This window comes from Pteropus medius, unplaced genomic scaffold (genome assembly GCF_902729225.1).
Source record: "Pteropus medius unplaced genomic scaffold, Ma_sr-lr_union100, whole genome shotgun sequence".
Classification (NCBI taxonomy): domain Eukaryota; kingdom Metazoa; phylum Chordata; class Mammalia; order Chiroptera; family Pteropodidae; genus Pteropus; species Pteropus medius.
The window spans coordinates 6,142,616-6,165,200 of NW_024346667.1; the positions used below are offsets into that span (position 1 = coordinate 6,142,616).

General features: G+C 37.8%; 1 long non-coding RNA gene across 1 annotated transcript in view; it reads right to left on the minus strand.

The window, feature by feature from the left end:
• Positions 1-867: 867 nt before the first annotated feature.
• Positions 868-22,585, minus strand: part of LOC120613288 (uncharacterized) — a 34,498-nt gene continuing 12,780 nt past the window's right edge. The window contains exon 2 of the long non-coding RNA XR_005655651.1: positions 868-2,692. This is a non-coding gene — a long non-coding RNA (uncharacterized LOC120613288). The remainder of the gene's footprint in view (positions 2,693-22,585) is intronic.

Genomic DNA, 22,585 nt, shown 5'->3' on the forward strand with positions numbered 1-22,585 from the left:
TCATTAACTGTATTTCTGTTGAGGGCCAAATATGTATGTGTGTGGAGCAGAAGGCCAGTGTTTCTTCCATCAATATACATGCTGCGAAGGCCTGCAGTGGCCACCTGTTATCCAGAAAATTCTCCCTCCACCCACCTCTCTCTCAATTGATTCCTTATCCTGTGTTGAGCTGGTCCTGTAAGCTCTCAGAGAAGTAGAGAGGATGTTTATAACTTCTAGTTTTAGTACTACCTTAAAAAAATTCCCCTATCCTGCTCAGAAGTCATTGGCTGATATAAACACTCTGGTTCAGCTGTTCAACTTTCTCTGTGTAGACCCTGCTCAGCTTCTGTTCTTAGTATGGTCATCTTTGTTTTCTGGGCTGGCAACCTTGCATACACACACATGCCGGCACACACACCACTTCTGCTGTGGAGATTATTCCATTTAAAGGAGAAGTTGAGAGGCTCTGGAAAGGCCAGCTTGGCCTCTCAGTCCAGCTCTCCTTAGCCCTGATTTTGCATCTGAGCCATTTTCTTCCTTGATCAACTGATACATGCTAATATAATGCTATAACCAAAGATATAGAATTAAATCAGACAATAAATATTCCTGTTCATCTCTACTGTCATGGTGGATAATCAAAAACTTACGCCTTTATTTTTATAGGTAAAATAAACAAAAGATAAAATTAATAAAATTAACTTGCTTTTTAGTTCCATAATGTCACTCATTGAAGATTGTTTTCCTTCAAAATATTTGAATGCACTGGCTAATTCACACTATGTGATATTTGCTTACCAAATTAACAAATGGAAGGAATTCAAACCAGATGTTTTTTAAAATGCATTCTTCATAAACCAAGAAAGGATCCAAACTCTGAAGGAATTCCAGATGTCTGAACGTTTTATCTGAACCAGTTCCATGATGATAAAACCGTCTTGTCACTCATTTTGTCAGATCAAATGACTTCTCTATTGCGACTGATAACTGAATAAGAACACTCTTGGCTGACTCCACTGTTGACATTATCTCTTCCCATAAACACCAGGAGAGGAAAGTTTTAAATTCTTAAGAATGGTCATGCCCTGTGATTATTTCCACCAGCATCTTCAATCTTCAGTTAAATGTTCCCAACAAATATACAAATTAACGCCTCTGCTTCCTTGTAGGCCAATATGCGGAGAACACTGTTGCTTAAAATTATTTTAATGGCTTATATTCTCAAATGATTATAAACCTCAAGATTTCCAAGCAATGGAATGTTTTTTTTTTTTAATTTAAATAATCCCCCCCTTTGAAAGCCAATTACCTTGTGTTCACAGTTTATAAATTACTTATTCAACAAATATTAATATACTATTAACTAGTGAAAAGATAAGTGGCAGAAAAAAAGAAAAATCCACTGAAGACAGAAAAAAGATAAATGGCAGAAGCAGTTGATGGTCAATAAAAATGCATAATAAAATATTCGACAAATGCTATCAATGAACAGGTGCAGTGTGTGTGTGTGCGTGTGTGTGTGCATGTGTGTGTGTGTAGTTAGACAGAGAGAGGCCCCTTGGAGGAGGTCACACTGAAGCTGAGGCCTAAAGAATGAACAGAAGGGGTGCAAGCAAACAGTAGGCAGCAGGGTCCCAAGCAGAAGGAACAGTAAGTACAAGACCTTGCAGTAGAAAATGGGTTGGCATATTCAGTTAGAGAAAGGAGCTGAGTGTCGCTGAGATGTCCAGAGCAAGAGAAGAGGTGGGAGAAGATAGGAAAAGGGGAAGAGACCAGATCACGTGGGCCATGAAAGAAGTTCAGACTCTATTGAAAGTACAATCCATTTAAGGTGGTCAAAAAGTGGTGTATTGTGATTCAATTTTTATTTAAAAAAAAATTATATTGGCTAATTTTTGGTGAGAAGGAAGAGTGGGAACAGGCAAGTCAGGCCACTACTGCAGTGATTCGGGAAAGAATAGAAAATGGCTTACAGCTGGAAAGAAACTGTTGAAGATGAGAAATATTCAAGTTGAAATGGTCGGATTCACTGAAAGTGAGAGAAGGAAGGGAGGAATTAAGCACAACAGGGCCCATTAGATTTAGCAGCTAGATGGAGGATGGCACCATTCACTGAGATGCAGGAGAGCTAGCAGAGGGAAAGTCCCGGGGCGGGATTGGGTTGGATCTAGTTTTATTCTGGAGAGACTGGGTTTGCGGTGCCTGTGAGGAAAGTTCTGAATTCTTAAGGATGGTCACATTCTATGACTCTTCCGTGATTACTTCTACCAGCATCTTCAATCTTCAGTTAAGTGGGGGAAATAGCGAGGAGGCAGTCTGAGAAGTAAGGTGAACATATGGGGTATGTGAGCTTAGAGGAGAGGCTTGGGGAAGTATTTAAAACCGTGGGACTAGATGAACTGTCCAACAGAGAGGATACTGTGAGAGCAGAAATTAGGGCTCCAGATTGAACCCTGGAAAACTCCAGCATTTAAAGATTGTGTTAAGAGAGAAGATAAAGATGGTCGCTCATTTCAGGAGTAGGGATTTTAATGGAGTGGTGGAAGCTTGAAGCCATATGGAAACTTGGGAGAACCCAAAGGTCACAGTGGTTTTAAATACTCTGCTTAGTCCAACTGTGTATAAAGTTTAGTTTACAAGTAAAAATCCCACTGGCAGTAGAAGTCCAAAGTCAAGCAAAATGTCTAATGTCCTGCAGAATCCTTCGTTCCTGGAAGGAGAGAGGAAGGAAAGAATTTAGACGGAACTTGCAACATAAAAGATTTGGCAATGTATATAGTGAATTCAGTAAACAGATCAAAGAACAGGTTTTTGTTCAAGTGGGTGGATTTATTTACTGTTAAATATTTTGGCATAAAATGTGTATGTACATTGTGAGCGCGATTATATTCGAACCATGCGTGTGGGAAGTAACATGCAAAAATGAAGTTTTGTTAGAGTTATGATACTTATGTGGTTTAAAAAGTTATAATGTTTACATCGCTACTATATTACCTTTTTCTAAACAAAGAAAAATTATTTCATGTGACATGGAAGGAAAGAAACTCAGATTTTTGTGGTTTCTGCTCAATAGGTATACATTTTTTGGCACGCGAGGACTCCCCAGACCAGATAGGTATGTAACAATCTCAGACTACAATGTGAGGCAGTGTGGGAGGGCCAGTAACAGGTCTTTCTCATCAGTGTGTATAGTTCTTTTCCCATTGTTTCTTTAATATTACAAAAAAATCAAGCCCTGTAACTCTAAAATCCATTTCTCATCTTATTCTCAAACTTCTTTGTGAGAGGATCAGAGATGGCTTGTCAAAGCAGCATTATTTATCTGCATGATTTCCCACTTTGATTTTTATACCTAAACACGATTCCGTGGGTTTGTTTCTCTGGGTGGCTGGATCACCATGGCTTCCCTGGCAGCTGTCCAAGCCCCAGTTGTCCTGGCTACAGATAGAAATCAAAGGGGCAGTTACCTAATGTCATCAGCTAATAGATTGTTACCTAATTATTGGCACCCTCCTACCATGAGCCCGCAGAAAGGATCTCAGTCTAGTTTCTGAGGTCAAAGGTGAGACTAGGCAAGAGAAGAAAAGGGGCAGAAGGAACACGGAAGAGGCAACAGTCAATCTTCACCGACCTTGAGGTTGGCAAGGAGCTTGCTGAGGTCGGTCTTAACGTCAGATTTTACTGACTAAGCATTTATTGAGTGCTTCGGGTGGTCACAGTATTTGTCGTTAGCCAGGTTCTTAAAGGAGCTCACTTTGATCATTGATTATGAGAGACCAAGAAAAAAAAAAAATCAAAATGTGTCCTTTTGAAATGCAAATAACTCTGAGAAAAGTAACAAAAATTGCCACTGCTTTTGTAAAATTCAGAGAACTCAGACCATGCTCCTCAGAGCCCCATCTAACACCTTTTGCACTCAAGTAGAGGGAAGTGACAAGATGAGAGGCATAGAGCTTTCAGATTAAAATAAATCTCAAGAAGACTTTCCAGGCTCCAAAGCAGAAATTATTCATAGAATTATAGATGAACAAAATCTCCCTCTTTTGACTTTAAAAACTGTTTAGAACACCTTTTAAAAACTATAGTCAAATTATTATTTCCTGTTCCTCATCTTAAAATTTATTTTATTTTAGAAACAGCTACTTCTCTCAGTTACTGGGACATCTATCTGTATTTGAAAGAATACAATCTAAGATCAGGCAGGAGTGATGTTATTTGAAAGGTTGGCTATTTACTTTCATTGAGAAAAGACAAATTTTTTTTAAATGCCTTGTTCAGAATATGAGTAAACATCTTTAAGGAGCCACTCCATTATGACATTACACATTTTGGGGGTGGGGTGGGGGGGAATAACCTGATTTTAAAGCTCATTCCTCTTCCATGACATTTCTTAATGATCCTTTTGTACAAAAGATTCTCAGAAGGATTAAGAGAAAACACATTTTTTTTTAAAAAGATAAGATGTTTCACAAAAAGGCAGCATAAAGGCAAAATGGCATGGATTCTAGAGACTTAGCTTAAGTCCAGCTGAGCCTCAGTTTCCTCTTCTATATAATGGGGGATAACAGCAGTACCCACTTCCTAGAGTTATTGTGAGGCATGCAATAGATAGCAGCTCTTGTGTTAGCTACATTTGGGGCTAGATGCTGCTATATATTGGGGGGATTAAACCCCAATTGGAATTCTAAAAATAACTCAGACCTGTAGGGCTGTACATCTGTTTTTTGATTCGGTGACAAATTCACATTCAGTATTCTACTTTATAAGACATGAGAGAAAGTTCAAAGTCTTTGTGGAAAAAGAAATCTTACCGAAGTCTTCTTAAAGGAAACATTCATTTTCTCACTCAGCAAATGTTTACCAAAACCTACTGTATAACGAGCATTGCAGTTTCTGATCTCATTGAACTTGGATCTAATGGAGGAGATTGTGACTAATCAAATAACCACGAATAAATAATACAATCTAAAATAAAAGCTATGAAGAAAAATTCTGACTTTTTTTTTTAATCTTAGAAAATACAACAGACTTTGAAAATATACTTGGGAAGTACAATTTTGCCATTTTTCAATCTCATTCTCTTTCATAATATATAGTTAGGATATTGGTACTTGGGCTCAGTTGTTTGTGTATGGTGCTATATATTTGTTAAGATCAACTGTACCAAATACATCTTACATGTTCGAAATTGGATTAAAACTTAGCATTATTAAAATAGAAAACCGATGAATCTCTGAAGCTACAATTTCACATCATGGTCATGCACATATTTTCAAGGGAAAGGAAATTCTAGGCAGGAAGCCTGGGGTGGCCTGGCCCTAAGGAAAGCAGAATGAGGTTCCCAAAGCAGCTGTCAAGGTCCTTGATCTGTAAAGTCTGGGTCAGAGTAACAAAAGGATTGAGGCCGGGCCAGAAAAACTAGGTCACGGCACCCAAGAAAGCAAACCTTCGGGGCGGGGGGTGTGGGGGGTGGGCTTCATTTTTGTTTCATTTATACTAAAAAATTTATCCAGGAGGTCTTCTCTGAGAAATATTTTTCAAACAGTAGGTCATGATCTGTTTGTGGGTCTTCAAATAAATTTAGTGGGTACTTAACGGCATTTTTTAATGAAAGAAAAAATCAAAATAGAAGACATCATCTATGTTTTGGAGGGTATGGTATACCAAGCGACCATCTGGGGCCCAGAGCCTTTTCAGCCGTGGTAATTCTCTGAGGTACATCCTGTCCCCTATGTTTGTCAGGATATGGTCCTTCTAAAGTAAAACCCCGTCCCGAAGCAAGTTGCACAGAAACAGGGACCTCAGAGCAGAGCTCCTACCCAGGCCGAAGTTCAGGGATCAGTCTGAGCTAGATCACATCTGGATGTGGAGGCTGGTGCTACAAAAGGGCAGTCCAGAAGAGATGTCTTTTAAATGTGGATGAGGTGGAGACCAAGTTCAAGGTCTCCTATGATGGGAAGGAAATGTATAGGTTGGAATTGCTGATATTTGGCCATTTTTGACTTGCAAAAACGGCAGTCTCTTGTATTGAAACTAAAAGGTGGGTTGGCCCAACCTTGGAGACTCTCCTGAGAACGCACCTCCTTCAGGACTTCACTGCGAGTGGGTATGGCACTGATCGGAGACAATTGGGAGAGGGATTAAATCAAGAGTTTACATCCAGATTTTCTTTGCTGGTCTCCTTTCCCTTGAGCACCTTTCAGCTGTCTGAAACTGAAGCCATTGTGTTTTAAACAAGGTATGCTTAGAGATAGCTTCCTTCTCTCCTTAGCACCTTTATGACAAAGACTGCATTGCAAATACTATAATGTTTTCAGCTTTATTTCCCCGCTTGATACTTAAGAAAACAAATGAAGTTAATTTATATGAGAACTTTTCTCTTTTCATGAGGATCAAGGGGTGATAATTTTATCAGTAGATATAATTTCTAATTTTACATATTCTAACTTCCCACATTATTTTTGGATGACGGAGAATTCTCAAGGAAAGGGGAATGGCTATTTGGTCATCCTTAAAGGATTAGAGCATTCCAAGGAAGACTCCTGGATGATAAAAGGGGAGGAAAGGTCAACGAGTGATTGTTTGGCAAGTTTGGCAAACAGCGTGGTCACTTTTTGCTGAGAGTTAAGAGCTGGTGGAGGAGGCAGTGAGAGAATGGGCTCTTAGCCGGGGTTATGGACAGATAAGCTTCAGGGGAAGAAAACTACTACGGTAATGAAAGATGCCAGCTGTCACCCTGGGCATGAGTGGTGGGGCAGCGGTGGTTATCTGTAGAGGCAGAGGAGGCGTTGCAATCCAGGGATCTCCCAGAATGCAGCATAAACTGTCAAGACAGAGATGATGATCTTCAGGATAACCACTTGTTTCTTTGAAATGACCCACCCTGTAGTTACTACCTCAGCCTAAGTCTCTGATCTACTCTTCAAGACTTTGTGTTCTTCCAAAAGCTTTTCTTGGTTAAATCCAAAGGCCTCTTTCCCTCTCTCTCTTTCTCTCTCTCACACATACACACACACACACACACACACACTTTAAAACTCTAACATAAAACTTTCATGTTGTAGAAATAGTGTGTTCTTAGAAATGAGGCAGACCTGGGTTACACTTTTTTAAATACTCACCACAGACTACTGTGAGCTCTTGGGTAAGATAACAAGTTAGGAAACTCCAAGGGCTGCAGTTGCTTAATCTGAAAACAGGGGAAATAATACCTCTTTTGTAGGTGGTTGTGCGGATTACATAAGATAAAGTTTGTAAAGTGCAAGACCATTGCTGGGCACTCAGTAAATGAAGTCAGCACGTGTTATCGTCTTTCCATCCCAACAAGCAGCGAAAGGGCAGCCAGCACAGAACTCGCAGCTCTCAGAACGCCGGTGTCGACCACAACGTAAACGTTGGGGGCACTGTTGCAGAATTCACAATTCAAGATGGGGTTTTTCGAAAGGCTTTAGTGAAAGTGTTGCATGAGGCTGCTTACACAGTTATGTGAAAATTCTATGTCAAAATTAAAGGCAATGTATCGTTTTAATTCTTGAGTGATCATCAAGTCTAAGAATTTTCCAAGCACTTTCTTTCTTTCCACTTCTGCTGTTTCACCTTTGTCTGTTTTATTTAATTTTGGCTTCTCTATTACGGTTAATGTGAGCAAGGTTTGTAGCAAAGGCTTCAAAATTATAGACAGTTTAGACTTAGAGCTATAACATACTTTAGAGATTATCCGGTCTAGTATTTTCCAAATGTTACTCATTCGAACATAACATGACACTATTATGTCATATCCTGATATCGTTTACTTAATACTTAATGTTATAGCTTTTTAAAAAAAACCCTAATGCCCACTTTACTTCTAAGCAGTAATTTTCATAAACATTACAGGTTTGCTAAGCTAGTAAAATAAATGCATAATTTAAAACAGTTGTCCACATACCACCTAAAATTATTTCATGTACCACTAGTGGCATGGGTGGCACACTTAGGTAAACACTAATCACATACACCCTTCATTTCATAGAGGAGGACACTGAGACCCAAGGAAGTAATTTGTCCTGTCTGAGTCTTTCTGTGATTGCAACTCCAATAAAAGGCTTCATATATTGAATTATTTGGTTTATTAAAAATCATTTAGGTATTTCAGTTGTACCAACTCCCCCTTACCATGTTTCCCATATACTTCCTAAGATCCAAGAAAATAGGCAAAATAAGGATTGGCCTTAGTGAAAGATGGAACACGGCTTATATGTAGCCCCTTCAAGAAAAACATCGAGATGGATCGAAGGACAAGAAACTAGATTCTGTAATTTGTTGCTCTCTCAAGACAATTTTAACAGTCATCTGAACACGTCCGAAAGCTGAAACACATTTATTTACCTTTTTGCTTATACCCTTTTATGGAGTTTACTCCTACTGACCAGATTAAGGTCGACAATATTGGCCTTCTCCTGACCCCGAATGCCTTGTTCATTGAAACCCAAGTGTTAGTTCCTGTTTGCGCCATTGTACCTTGTTAGAGAAGGTATTTCTATTCTCCAGAGAGTGAACAATAAGCTACTGTATGTTTCGTCTCTAGAGTTCATTTCTTCATGTTTTCATTAGTTTTATTCATAAGATTCTATTAGAGTCGATTGTTAAATTGCTGGAAACGTCCCCGACAAAGGACAAAAAGGTTCTTCTATAAAACAAGAACAGCCCATCCCCTGCCCAGACTTGAAGGACCATAAATTAGTGTAATAAATTGCAGAATATAAGCAAGTAACTTTTCTTCCTACTCTCCTAGGGACCTGCAATTTGTGAGTGCACATCTGAAACTAGGTCAGTAGCATAGTAAAAAAAAAAAAAATCTTACTAAATACAAGCTGGAGTTCACTGCTTTGAAAAATTATAGTTCCATCTAGTTAAATCAGAGCCCATTATATTCATTTTGATATTCTCAGTTTATCATACATAGCCTGAAATTGTTGTTATAATTATTAGTAATATCTCATTTGAGACATCTTTCTTTTAAAAAAAAATTCTCATTCCACTTCCAGAGTTTATGGTGAGAAGAACACGCCTCAATTTATCCTGGCAGTTTTCTTTGACACAATTCCATTGCAAAGTCACATTTCCCTAGTGTTTTGAAGTTTCTAGACTCCCTTTCTTTCTATTTTGAATTCAAGGAACCATTTGAATATAAATCTATTTTGATTCACTATTACAAAAAGCACATTATCCAAACAGGTGTAAAATTTGAGAGTATGCCCAGTCATGTAATTTCTAGCTAAGAATATAAAAAGAAATACATCACTTTATATTTATTAAGTTCTCAGAGGGGGTTAATCATCAACAAAGACAGAAGCATATACAATTCTATGTCAAATGAGAAATTTGAGCATATTCATTGGAGCAAGTCTTAATCTTGTATGAACTATACAACTTTAAATAAAGCAACATGGGAGGAAATTACAATAGAATGAAGAAAAGAGGTAATACGGGGAAATTATAATGTATTGAAAAAACATGCTAAATACTACTCTCAATACTGATTAAAGGATCAAGGCACACTCTATCTGAGCGTCACATTGTTTTTTGATCCTACATTCCAAGAAAGTCTGAGAACAGCAACGTAAGGAGGCAAGGATGGAAATGTTGCAAAAATATTTGTTTTACAGTACAAAGGCTATTTATCTTACTTTAAATTAAATGTTCCCTATCGGATGGCTGCTTAACGGCCCTCATGCACTCTTCCTCCCCCACCTCTTCTGCAATTTTTGCCCACAGCTTTCCCCAAAAACTACCAGAGTGGCTCTCAGTATTCTTTGAATTCTTTAAAACAAATGGCCACCTGTCGCTCTAACACACTGATAGAGTGTTCCCAGAACAGTTACAAGTCCCTCTATTGCACATTAATGCCTTGTTTATTCTATGGACTTCAGGACAATTTCCTGATTACTTATTTGCTTTTAGCACTTTTCCTACAAACTCAGAAACTAGTTGCCATTCCCTTTGTACCCTAAAAATTAGGTGGGAGTGTATAAAACAGTGCATGATATAAGAAAAGGGCCCCTTTCCTCCCCATTGCACCTTGAAAGAACTGTTTTAGGAACTGAGGGACCTTCCAAGGGACACTTCCCCCTCTGGGCTGCAGCACCTACACAGTCCCATCTTGGGAACGCACCTGCCAAGCCATGCCAGCCCTCATCACTTGCATTTAAAGATAAGACAGAGGACGAGACTCTGACTTAGAGATAAGAGTCATGCTCTTACACTGCCTTTCTGAGTTATTCAATTTTAAATAATCAGCATGAGAACATTATGCAATACAATGAAGAAAAAGTCAGTTTTGGGGAATTATAATGTATTGAAAGCATATGGCAAATACTGCCCTCATTGCTGATGTACAGAATCAAATCTCTCTGGTTATCCTTCTGGTCCCTTGAGATGGACATGTTTTTCATCCACTCCTTGGACCCTAATCTGGACACTTGCACTCTGAGCCTACCTTTGCCTTCTTGCCCAGTCAGGACCCTTAGTTTCAGTAGCTAGTTTGTCAGCTCAGAGGCCACACTGGTCATTTTCTCCAGGCCAGTCAGATGCCACCCATCTTATATTGGCCGAGTCCTCACTCTCCTTCTCCTGGCACATGTCCTCTTTCATGGTCTACTAAGCCAGGTCAGCCAGGATGGAGCTGCTCTGGAACACCTTGGTCCTGGTTCTCTCTAGCCCATCCTTCTCTCCACTTCTTGTGATCCAGTACTGAATTCTGTACAATTTCCATTTTCATGAATTGAGGAATCCAAAGGTAGATTAAAATTCTGGCCCCAAGTGAAAAAGAACAATGTAATTTTGTTAAAAATGTGGGAAATTTCAAGTACTTAAGTAATCGATATCCCTGAAAGTTATCATTTACTCAAAGGAATTAATAGTTTAAGCTGATGAGTATTTCTTAGTATTGTACTCTGGAGGGAAAGTGTTCAGATCTGCAGTCTGAGGGGAGAAAGTAGAGAGAGCAGCAAAGGCCAGAAACCTGTGAGAAGAGTTGGGAAATAGGACCAATAAGAGAGATGAGAGAATGTGGGCTATTTTGTGGTGAGAAGACATTAATTTACAGCTTCATAATGCTCTTTAAAAATATGACGTTACTACATGAGCATTGGATTGTACTGTCCTCTCATTTGCCGTGTTCAATAAATACTACTGAAAGGACAAAAATTTTAAAAAGATAAAAAGATATGTGAAGAGAGTATATTCATTCTAGTGCTTTCTGAGGGTGGAAACAGACAATGACTTAAAAGGCATATCACGGAGATAAGGGAGGATTTCTTCAGAGTTGCCAGACCAGTATTTCCCAACACTCTTATTTCCTCTTCTGCCATCGGCATGGCCCAGCTCACATTATCTCAGGATAAGTCATGAAGTGTTTCTTCTACACTGAGACCAAGTAATTCCACTTCGAAGAACATACTCCAAGGACAAAGAAAAAAAGGAGCTTCCATAAACTTCTTCATAGCAGCATTATTTAAATTGCAGTGACCTCTGCTAGGGGTCAGCCCAGCCCAAGGGCCATCCCCTCTTCTCTAGGAACTCCTCCCACCACGCCCCCCCACGCACACGGGTGGGGGGCTGGCAGCCATATTTATATGGGATAATCTCACTTCCCGAACTACAACTCAACCAGAGATGGATCTAATGCCAGCTAAGACGGAGAATTGCAGGTTAGTCTTTGTATATGACCAGGGTGGTAAAATAAACTAGGGCTATGGAGTAACTCTATTCCCCTGCAAGGAGAGACTACCAGGAAAAGAAGAATGAAGCAGATTCACCAAGAAAAATAGAAATAAACAAAGAATAGACTGACAACTTTCTGGCTCCTTCCAGATGCTCGAACTGTATTTCTGCCCTTTGACTTCATGATATACCCCTGTATTTTCATAATAAATTATCCTTTCAACTTAGAGGAACTTGAATCACTTTTCATTGCTTATAATGAGAGCCTTAACTGAGATGCAAGAATAAAAAACCAGAGCAATTAAACTCAAAATAAGATGATTAAATAAACTATTAGATATTAGTATGATTGAGTATCTTTTGAAGTGATGAGGTCTCAATTTGTCTACATGGAAAAATGAAGGTAATAAAGCAGAATGAACATATTGCTTGTAACTTTTAAATCATAGAATTAGTCAAAAAGGACTGGAAGAGTATACAAAGTAATGTAAACAGTTTACTAAGTGTATGGGATTTTTGGAAACATTGTTTATACAATAGCTTTAAAATTTAGACTACTGGCATTTTGAAATAGTGATTTAATATCCCACTCCAAATCTTTCCCAAAATATTCATTATTTTGTTGTTGATATTCCCCATCATTCTTCACTTTAAAGGTGTAAGCTGTTTTGAGTCTGTCTTTTCTCCAAAGAGCATTTTATTGGGAAATGGTTTTTAAAAATCATAGTTCGGAGTGTGATTTTAAAATCACCTTTGCTTTATCTAGAGAATGGAATAAAAGCAAAGTGGAATCAGAGACACTGGTTGGGAGATGGTGTGGTAGTCCACCTGGACTACAAATAAAAGGATCAAAATTCCTTGGTGAATAAGCTGGTTACAGGTCTGGGGTAAAAAATGTAGAAGACTTGCCTGCAATGTCTTGCCATACCACATAGCAGTGAAGAAATCCAAGACTACAAAGGTCATGTCAAAAGGACTCAAGAATCAATTTGAAGAGACTCCCACTGGCCCCAAATAGGATACTTATGTATTGATAAAAATAATTATAAGAAATTAAAGTGTTTAAGTCCATAAATTCATAATGATTTATTTTTATAAAACTTTGAAGGATACTAAATTATTATCTATGTAGAAAATGCCAAAGAATCATTTAAAATATGTGTAGAACTAATCAGCAATTATAGCAAAGTTGTAGGATACAAGGTTAATATACAAAAGTCAATTGATTTCTTATATACCAACAATGAATTTGAAATTAAAACAATACTATCTACATTAACACCAAAAGAAATACTTAGGTATAAATCTAACAAAATATGTTTAAGATCTATATAAGGAAAATCTACAAAACTCTGAGGAAAAAAAATCAAATATCTAAATAAATGGATAGGAAAACTCAATATTGTCAAGATGTCAATTCATCCCAATTTAACTTATAGATTCAGCACAATCCCAATAAAAATCTTAAGCCAGTTATTTTGTGAATATCGACAAAATGATTTTATCTTTCCGATGCTAAGGAATTCATTAATTGTTTTGAACATAAGTAAATAAAGGAAAAGAATAAAGCCAAAATGAAAGTAAATCGATATGTCACTTTTCAGAGTTAAACCTTTCAACCGTTTCAAATTGCACTTTAAATGAACGTCAACTTGCAAGATCCTGCTTGATTCTAACCACACTCACCTTATTTCATGCCACTTAGCGCCTAGCTTGTGATGTTCCAGCCATATAAACCTTCAAATAAACTGCTTTTTTCCTATCCTAGGCTGACTCCTCCTCATGCTTCAGATCTCATTTTACCTTTTTAGAAGGACCTTCCCTGTCCAGCTTAGCAGGAAATCCTATTTGTGTTCTCCCTAGAACCTACCAAATTTTGTATTTATTTTGTTTGTTCACTTGTTTTGTTTTTGTTTGTTTCTCCCAGTAAACTGTAAGTCTCAAGAAGGGGAGAATGCCTTGTTTCTGCCCTAGATCTACCACATGTGGGCACTTCATAACTATTTGTGGAAAAAATGAATGAAGTTATCCATCAAGTTGAGACTAGGTGGTTGAAAAACAGGTGAAACTCTTGAATAAACCAGGCAAGGTGATTGTGGGATCTCTGGAAGGGCAGAAGTGCCACGGTCCATGTGTGTGAAAGAGCCAGGAGAGGATTGGGATCAAGAGAAATGTGATTTCAAGGAGGAAGAAGGTCACTGTGGAGTTCAAGAAACAGATATGATCACCTTAGGCTTTGGGGATAATTTTACATAGTGTTAAAATTTTTTAAATTGTAAATACCATTTTAAAAATAAAAATTGTAGGATTCCTAGGCCTTAGCCTTTTTAGTCAGAATTAACTACTCCCATGTTGCAGATAATAAATAATGAATCCTTTTCATTATGCACTTGGCTATGGAATTATGACAAATAATTCTAAGAACTTTCATTAATGTATCTGATCTTTATATGTCTTGATAGAAGCTTATCTGTATGTATAAAAAATCCATCACAGTTGTATTTTGTGCTTTGGCACTTTACACAATGACTCAGTACAAGTTTGTCCTTTAACATAAGGAGCACTATCATTCCAAATACTTCTTTTAATTTTTTCTTCTTTTTTAACCAAGAGATTTTCTGAGGCTAGTTGTTGGCAAAACTTGTTATAGTTTCTGAAATTTAAGACTGGGGTAATTGAAATTCTTCATAAAAAAGTCAGGAAGCTAGTGGCTTCTGAAAGGCACATGACTTTTTTCTATCTATGTCTTAATTAATGAAACATGTAAACACATTACAGAAAATTTGTAAAAAATCAAAAAAGATGAAAGAAATCAGACATAATCAATCCCCATTACCCCAATGTTATAAATCTGATATATTTTCTCATACGCTTACTGTTTTCTAGTTGTAATCTCAGTGTACATACAAGTTTTTATCCTAAGTTTTTAAATTCTAAAACAAAAGGCAAATAAATAATTTAAGATACACATAGATAATGTGAAGTAAATAAAGGAGAGTAATGTAGAGTGAGTAGCAAGGGAAGATCTCACAAAAATGTCATTTGAGATGAGACCTGATTGACAAGAAAAAATCAGCCTCTTGAAGGTCTGGGCCAAAGCATTCCTCGCACATGAGACAGCAAATTCAAGGAATCAGGGCAAGAATGACCCTTGTTTGAGGAACAGAAAGGTGGCCAGTATGGTAGGGTAAAGGAGCAAATGGAGCATGCAGGGAGATGAGTTGAAGGAAGGAGAGTGAGTGAGTGAGTGAGTGAGTGAGTGAGTGTGTGTGTGTGTGTGTGTGTGTGTGTTAAAGAAGGTGGGGGACCCTGTGAGACCTCATAGGACATGGTAAGGAGAACATTTCTGGGTCTAAGAACAATATGAAGTTTTGTAAGATTTAAAAAAAGGCAGTGAGATTCTGATCTAGATTTTTAAGAGTACGCTGGTCACCAAAGATACTGTCCCGGTATTATTTCTCCATGAGTGAGGGCACAAAAGCTAAGGACTGAACCCCAACCCATACCAGCTTAACCATTCCAAACTGTGTGTCAGGAATGCTCATGTAAGTGGGGGATCCCGGGGTTTTAGATAGGGCTGTATCCAGAGGTCCAGAGGATGTCCTCAGATCTCTCTTTTCTCTCAATTCTGTTTGTCTTTATATGTCGTCTCCATCCCCTCCTTCTGCGTTTCTCAACCCAGCCAGCAGGGGGTACAGCTGCCAATAGCTCAAGGTCATCCTAAAGGAAGAGAGAGCCTCTATCTACTTTCACTTTGGAAAAATCTGGGAAAGGGCTCAAACTCCTCAGGCAAGAATAATATATTCTTCCTTTGGCCAAGGAAGAATTGCCGTGTACAGGGGGATGTAACTGTCACTGGTCAAATCTGGGTCATATGCTCACTAGTTAACAGAGATGAGGTTGGGCCATCATGATGTCCATTCCCACCAGGATCATATGAGATTGGGAAAGATTCTTTAAAGGAAAGGGATGCTGTTCTCAGAGGTGATTGGTAAGCACGCTAGACAGAGGAGGGGGAAAAGCTCAAAACAAGAGCCGCACTGCATGGTCATTTGATTTATGTAGTGATCTTATTTTTTGCTGAATAATATTCCACCATATGTGTTTCATTCATTCATTGTTTTTGGTTCAAGTTACCATTCTTTCTGGTAAGTTCTAGACTTTACTGAACCAATTCCTGATTGCTATATAATTTGGTTCCTTCCAACCTTCTATAATCATAAATAATATTCTATGTCTGGACTAGTGTATACGGCTTTTTCAGTACCTTGTATTTTCTTCATCTCCAGAATTGGCACCTTGGATAAAAGGGCTTAAGATCTTTTCTTCTTGATATATTTTGTCAAATTGATTACTTTATAAAATGTTGTGTCACTAGAAATGCATAGCATATTCATTTTTCTGTCCCCTTTAATGAAACCATAACTCTTTAATTTTGCCAATATCATAGGTGAAATGATATCTCAGCTTTTTTGTTGCTTTTTAAAATCACAACTGCAGGTGAAAATTTTTTGTTTAAAACTACTTGTAGTAGCTCTTCTGTAAATGTTCTGGACATGCCCTTTGCTGATTTATCTATCAGGGTCTTAGTACTTTTTATATTTATTTATCTGAACTCTTTAGAGTTATTAGTCCCTTCCTATAAATGATTATATTTCCTAGTTTACTGTTTTCCTTTTTATTTTAACTTTCAAAATTATGGTTGTTCTTATGTTGTTACATTTTTAATTCTTCTATTGTTTTCAAGCTTAGAAATTCATACTTTTCCAGAGGCTCAAAAAATATTTAATTCTTTAGCTTGTCTAAAGCTTGGTTGTTCTTTTTCATCTCTTTATATATTCTAAAATTTCTTTTTATTTATGATGTAAGGTAAAGATATGAGTTGATTTTCCTCCCAATTGCTACCTCTTCAGCTCATTATAATTTATGGAATGATTCTTCCTTCCCAATATATTTGTGATACAACTTCTAACATGTTTTATATACATCCTAGAATCCATTTACAGGCTGGTGTATCATTGAGAGATTTGTCAATTCAATCCTCAAACCCTCACACCTCAAACCAATACCACAAATATTTAAATTCTTGTTGCTTTATGTTTTAGTATCTGGTAAGGTTAGCTCCCTACTTCATTTTTCTTTAGAATAGCCATGTTGTTTTCATTTGTTCATTCTTTCAGATGAAGGTTAAAATAACTTCTGAGTTAAAAAAAAAAATCTTATTAAGCTGTTGACTGGAACTACATACATGTTAAGAGAGAAAATTTCTGGAAAATATCCAAAGGCTAGGATCAGTTTTCTCTTCCATTAGGTAGATCAGGGTTCTGGTACCTGTTCTCTGTCCAATTCATTCTCTCTCTTTTGAGAGCAAATTCATTTGCACGAGAAAGAAACTTTCTGTTCTCATAAAGCTATTTAAAATTTGTACTTTAAGAGACATTTCTGTTGTGGCTGATCTCAGAATTGAAGGTAGAACTTAAATGAGTGGGATTTGGGGCTGGACTAAAGGGATACTTTTTGTTGTCCTTTTTTAGTTTTATTATTTGTATGTCTTTTTATCACTTAAAAAAGTACAGGTTCAGGATGAGAATCCTTTTCATTCATCAAATTAATTGTACTTCTCAAATTTATTTGCAAATATGAGGTCCATGTGCCACTCACTTGGATAGATAGCTATCTTGTTTGCTCAATCATTTGTGAGTGTATTATAGTCAGTGGGATCTGAAATCTTTACCTACTAAGCTTTAGTTCTCAGCTGCAGGTCCCAAATTATATAAATGGTGCCCTTGGGAGTTGTGCAGTGCGTAACTCACATGGCTATATGGTACAGCCCTGGTGATAATGGTCTGATGAACTTGAAAGCAAGTGTATATATTTCTAGTCTTTCGGGGTCATAGCAATGGTTGAATTATACCCTAAAAACATGTAAGCACTTTCCCAGGTACCTTTTGGACAACCGGTACTTTTCCAGTGATGGAAGGAATAATGACAGTGATAGACTCTGTGCCCTTCCAGGATGGTCAGTAGTAGAATCGAGCCTTCTGATCGTAACACCCTACCTGCACGTTACCTCCTCCTTGGGGACATTCAAGGAATGGCCCCAATCATGTTTTTATTTGTTTGTTTTTTTTGTAATCTATCTTGAGCAGGTCATAGCTCTCGAAGGCTGTACTCAAGTTTGGGCTCTCCTTGTGTGGGGTAGGATTTAGGGGAAATCATATTGCTTTCCTTTTGTCATCTCTCTTTACCACTTGCATTGTGATTGGTGTACAGATAAAACCAGCTTAAAATATACGCCCCAGCCCAATTTAAAGAATAAAGGAGTGGGTGTGGAAGCAAGAACGGGCAGCACCACTTCTCTGCCTTTTCGGTGACGAGAAAGTCATCCTAATTGTAAAAGCCTATGTTTTGCTTTGTGTTGTTTTAAGCATCAAATGAGACACCTTCTCCCCTACCTTCCATGAATGCATTCAACCGTCTATAACTTGGAGGTCCTTAAAAAGAGTACAGCTAGTGTGTGTGTGTGTGTGTGTGTGTGTGTGTGTGTGAGAGAGAGAGAGAGAGAGAGAGAGAGAGAGAGAGAGAGAGAGAGAGAGAGAAAGACAGAGAGGAACTGAAGGTGAATCGATTGTAGCATATGTCAGATGACTTACAAAATCACACACAAACTTTCTGACTGCTTCAAGAGATAGTAATTCTTGCATCTACTTATTTGCAGCTTGGGCTCTTTTACCTTTATTGCATTTTTATTGAGATGCTTCATTCATTTATCTAGTCTTTCAAACTTAGGTGTTTTTTTTCCTTCCTCTTTGGCAGGTAAACACTTTCTCTCCTGAAGAATCTTGTGGTCAAGAGAATAAAAAAGCTCTTCTTTGTAGTTCTCCAAATAAGCAGCAGTATCCATTCTATATTGTACACTGCTTAATAGTGCTTTAGTCAGCACTCAATATTTACATACTCAAAATAGATTCTAAAGAATATTACCTCAAATATCTCATTCATTCATTCACCTAGTTTCTAGTAGCTCCTTTTAGATTACCCTAGAGAGGAACTATTCTGTATGATATTACAATAGTAGATATATGTCATTATATACTTGCCAAAACCCACAGGACGTACAATACAAAGATTGAATCCTAATGTAAACTATGGATTTTAGTTGATAATAATGCATCGATATTGGCTCAATTATAACATATGTGTCATATTAATATGAGATTTTAATAATAAGGGAAACTAGAGAGAGAGAAGGGAAGCATGGGAACTCTTTGTACTGTCTGCTCATTTTTCTGTAAATCTAAAACTGCTCTAAAAAATAAAATCTATTAATTAAAAAAAGTCTATAAAGTTTTATTTTACCCCTGACTTCCACTTTAGGGTAATCTAAAAGGAGCTACTAGAAACTAGGTGAATGAATGAATGAGATGTTTGAGGTAATATTCTTTAGAATCTATATAGTATATACCCCTTTCAAACTGGGTTCTTTCACTTAGCAATATTTATTTAAGATTCCTCCATGTATTTTTAAGGCTATAGACTTCAGAAAATTAATCAACAATATGTATTAAACACCTACTATGTGCCAGGCAGAGTGATAGATTCTGAGCATACTGCAGAAGATAAGCAAAGTCACTGTTTTTGATCAAAACTTTGAAGCTGTCAGCTATTCTGTACCCAGCAACAACAGACTTCTCCAGGCAGCAAGTACTGTGCCTGTGTTGAAGGTCTTCTCTTTCTTCCCTGAGGAAATCAGTTGCTTGCATTGTTGACTATGAGATCAATGTACCCACAAGTGATTTACCATGTTCCTGACTAACCAGTTCCTTCTCCTTAGTGTAACAGGAATGAGCCCTTCCGATTTACAGTGCAGATCCTGTTCTAATTCTTGATTACAAAATGTGATGAAGCCAGAGAAAGACAGCTTCTCTTAAAGGTGGTCTCCACCCATTTTTTTGAGCCTGGAGCGTATTGGGATCTTCCTGCCTACCAAATGACTAACACATGGAAATTCATTTCTGCCTATAGTCAGTAATAAAATCTAAAATTATAGTTAAACATTCAAAAGATAATTTATGAATCACCAGTAATATTGATGCAAATGAAAATATAAGGCATCTTCCAAGCCATTAGCTGGTTTCTTCCCCTGAGATAGGCAAGATGCATTTCGTATGTGATAGATTTAACAGGATTAACAAAATGAGGAAATCTAGTCTCAGACTCAAAGCAGCTCTAGTTCATTAAAAAATGTTTCACATTTTAAGGGTTTTTTTTGTTTATTATTGTTCACTCTAAAGAGATGGATCTCCATCATAATTAATAACAGTTTTAAGTTTTCAGTGAATGTGGAGCATAATTTACCCTAACTTAAGGAGCAAGAATTTATCCTTTTATACAGGGAGTACTTTCTTAAGCCATTTAAACTTCGCTTGTATTTGTTTTCTGATAAGACCAGATAATGTTAAAAACAGACTATATTACCAAACAAAGCAGTATTATATATACAATAAGAAACAATACTCCTATGAACCGAAAATGTACAGCAATCAGTAAGGTATGTTAGTTTTTTTTTGTCTCTCTAAGCCTCGCGGTTTTTTGTTTATAATATTTAGTTACAGAGTCATGAGAACCAAACCGGGTTTAACCAGATTAGAAACTAGACTACATATGATATCATGATGCCTGAAGAAATGAATTAAATAATTAAACTCTGATTAATACAGTAACACAATGGTATTACTGAATATCCTATCTGTCACTGAATACTTTCATAGATTTTATTTTAAAGTTTTCGGTCTACAAAAGAGGACTGTCAAAATGGTTATTAAATCACGAAGAACGTGAATTGCCTAAAGATAATTCTTTTCATCCCTACTGCAAGAAAGAAATCTATAACTGAAATACAAGAAAATCTGGAAAGGGGCTTTATATATTAATTTTATATCAGAAATGTGGTGTTTATGACAAAAAAGTTCTACACAAAGGATAAAAAGGGGGCATGATGATTTCAATTATTCAGGATGATTATTATTGCTATAAAAGAAGAGAATTTTACCCTTGTGGTCTATCTTCACATGCAGGAAAGGGAGATAATGGGGTATGTATTATTTTAGACAAGAAGTCAAGGAAGATATACCTGGTGGCCATCAGTGTCCAGCTCACATCCCCTAAATGCTCTGGAATGATCTGGCACAAGCCAACCTTACTGGAATCACTCGTGACTCCAGGCCTATAGCCTGAGGGCTTCTCTATCTGTAAGCAGAGAGGCCCACACCTGGGGAACAGCCCTCAGCCAATTGCAAATGGGAGTTGAAGGAGGAACATCCCTGCTTCCTTCTCCTCAACCCCCAAATTTGAGGTGCGTTCTGTGTTTTCCAGATGCTCCCTGTGGGATTGAGCCCCAGCTGTCCTCAGAGGCACCCTGCTCGTTAAAGTGTTCTGTATCGTCTCCTTCCATTTGCTGTTTCACGTCTCAGCTCCTCTAACAGTACTTCCTGGTATCACATTTTACATTTCAAACATACCACTTGCACTCAAATCCTCTTATGGAGGAACCCAGCCTAAGTCAGTAGGTCCTAGAAGTAATTTAAGGAAGGAGACCCACAGACTGAGATTCTAGAATTGGACCACTTACTGGGCAAATACCCCATTACTGTTGGTCAGTGAGGCCATGATAATCTCTGGCATGCTGTAGTATCGCTATTACTAAGAGCTGTACCTGTGACAAACTGAGATGGTGTGCAGGTATACAATAACGCATTGGCTTAGCATAGCTCTTGAACTGAAAGATATTCGGGGGGAGACGATGGTAATTACTAGAATTTTGGAGTTTGTTGTTAACTGCTAGAGGAGCCATGAGGAAGAAAATAACAGGCTCAGGTCGGGTAGCCATTAATTTAGAACATGGGTTGAAAGAAAGCCAGAAATCTTCCATGGCATCTTTTACAGGGAATCTCATCTCCTGTAGACAGAGTATAGACTGTGTTGAAAAATAAGACCTCAAGTTAGATCTTAAGTACAGCAGAGCTAAAAGGAGATCGAATTCACAGCCCAGAAAGTTTCTTATGCTAAAGCCAGAGATCTGAAAGGGAAGGAGCCCTGAGACCTCTGATGGAGATGTTTGGGTGGGTGGGATTGAAGATTTGACTGTCCAGATTCCGCTGACTATTCTGAGCCAGAATTCTCTGGAGCTCTTCCTCTTGCTGGAGGTAACCAGTATCCAATTGTCTGGAGATTGTGTGAAGGCCTTACCTAGGGCAGATGCCTTGCAAGATGATGCTTGTCTGTAAGATATTTTCCTGCCTCTCTCTATTGCTTCTAGACCAATAATTAGAAGTCTAATCATGAGCCAAGCAGAAACATACTGCTATATGAAGAAAGGGATTATTCACCCAAAGCACCACAGAACCTGGCGAATATGTACCAGCAGATACTGGGAAAATTTGCCTGGATCTTAAATGTACTGGGTCAGGGAAGACAGACTAGAAGGCTGGAGAAGGGAAAGTTTATTGATATGGGTGCAATATCTAGTGACTCAATAATAATTTCCTTGTCAAATGCCTAGAACTGTACCTAGTACATTGTAGGAATGGCTTCTTGAAACTTAAAACAATGAGATGATTTAAACAGGTTAGAATCAAGAATGCATTTATTATGTAATACCAGAGAACCTACCAGCTAAACATGTTCCCTGGGCAGGCTCAGAGAACACTCCCTTCACTAAAGTGATAAGGAATGTGCTAGTACATCTGAGAAGCTCCGAATTGCTTGTCCTCTAGATCAAGATTGATAGTCAGAGATACCCCAGAGTCAATGAGAATAACAGGATTCTAGAGGGCAGACTGGCAGCACTAGACCATCAGAGGCAATGGGATGTAATTATGGCCACCTATGGCCACCTACA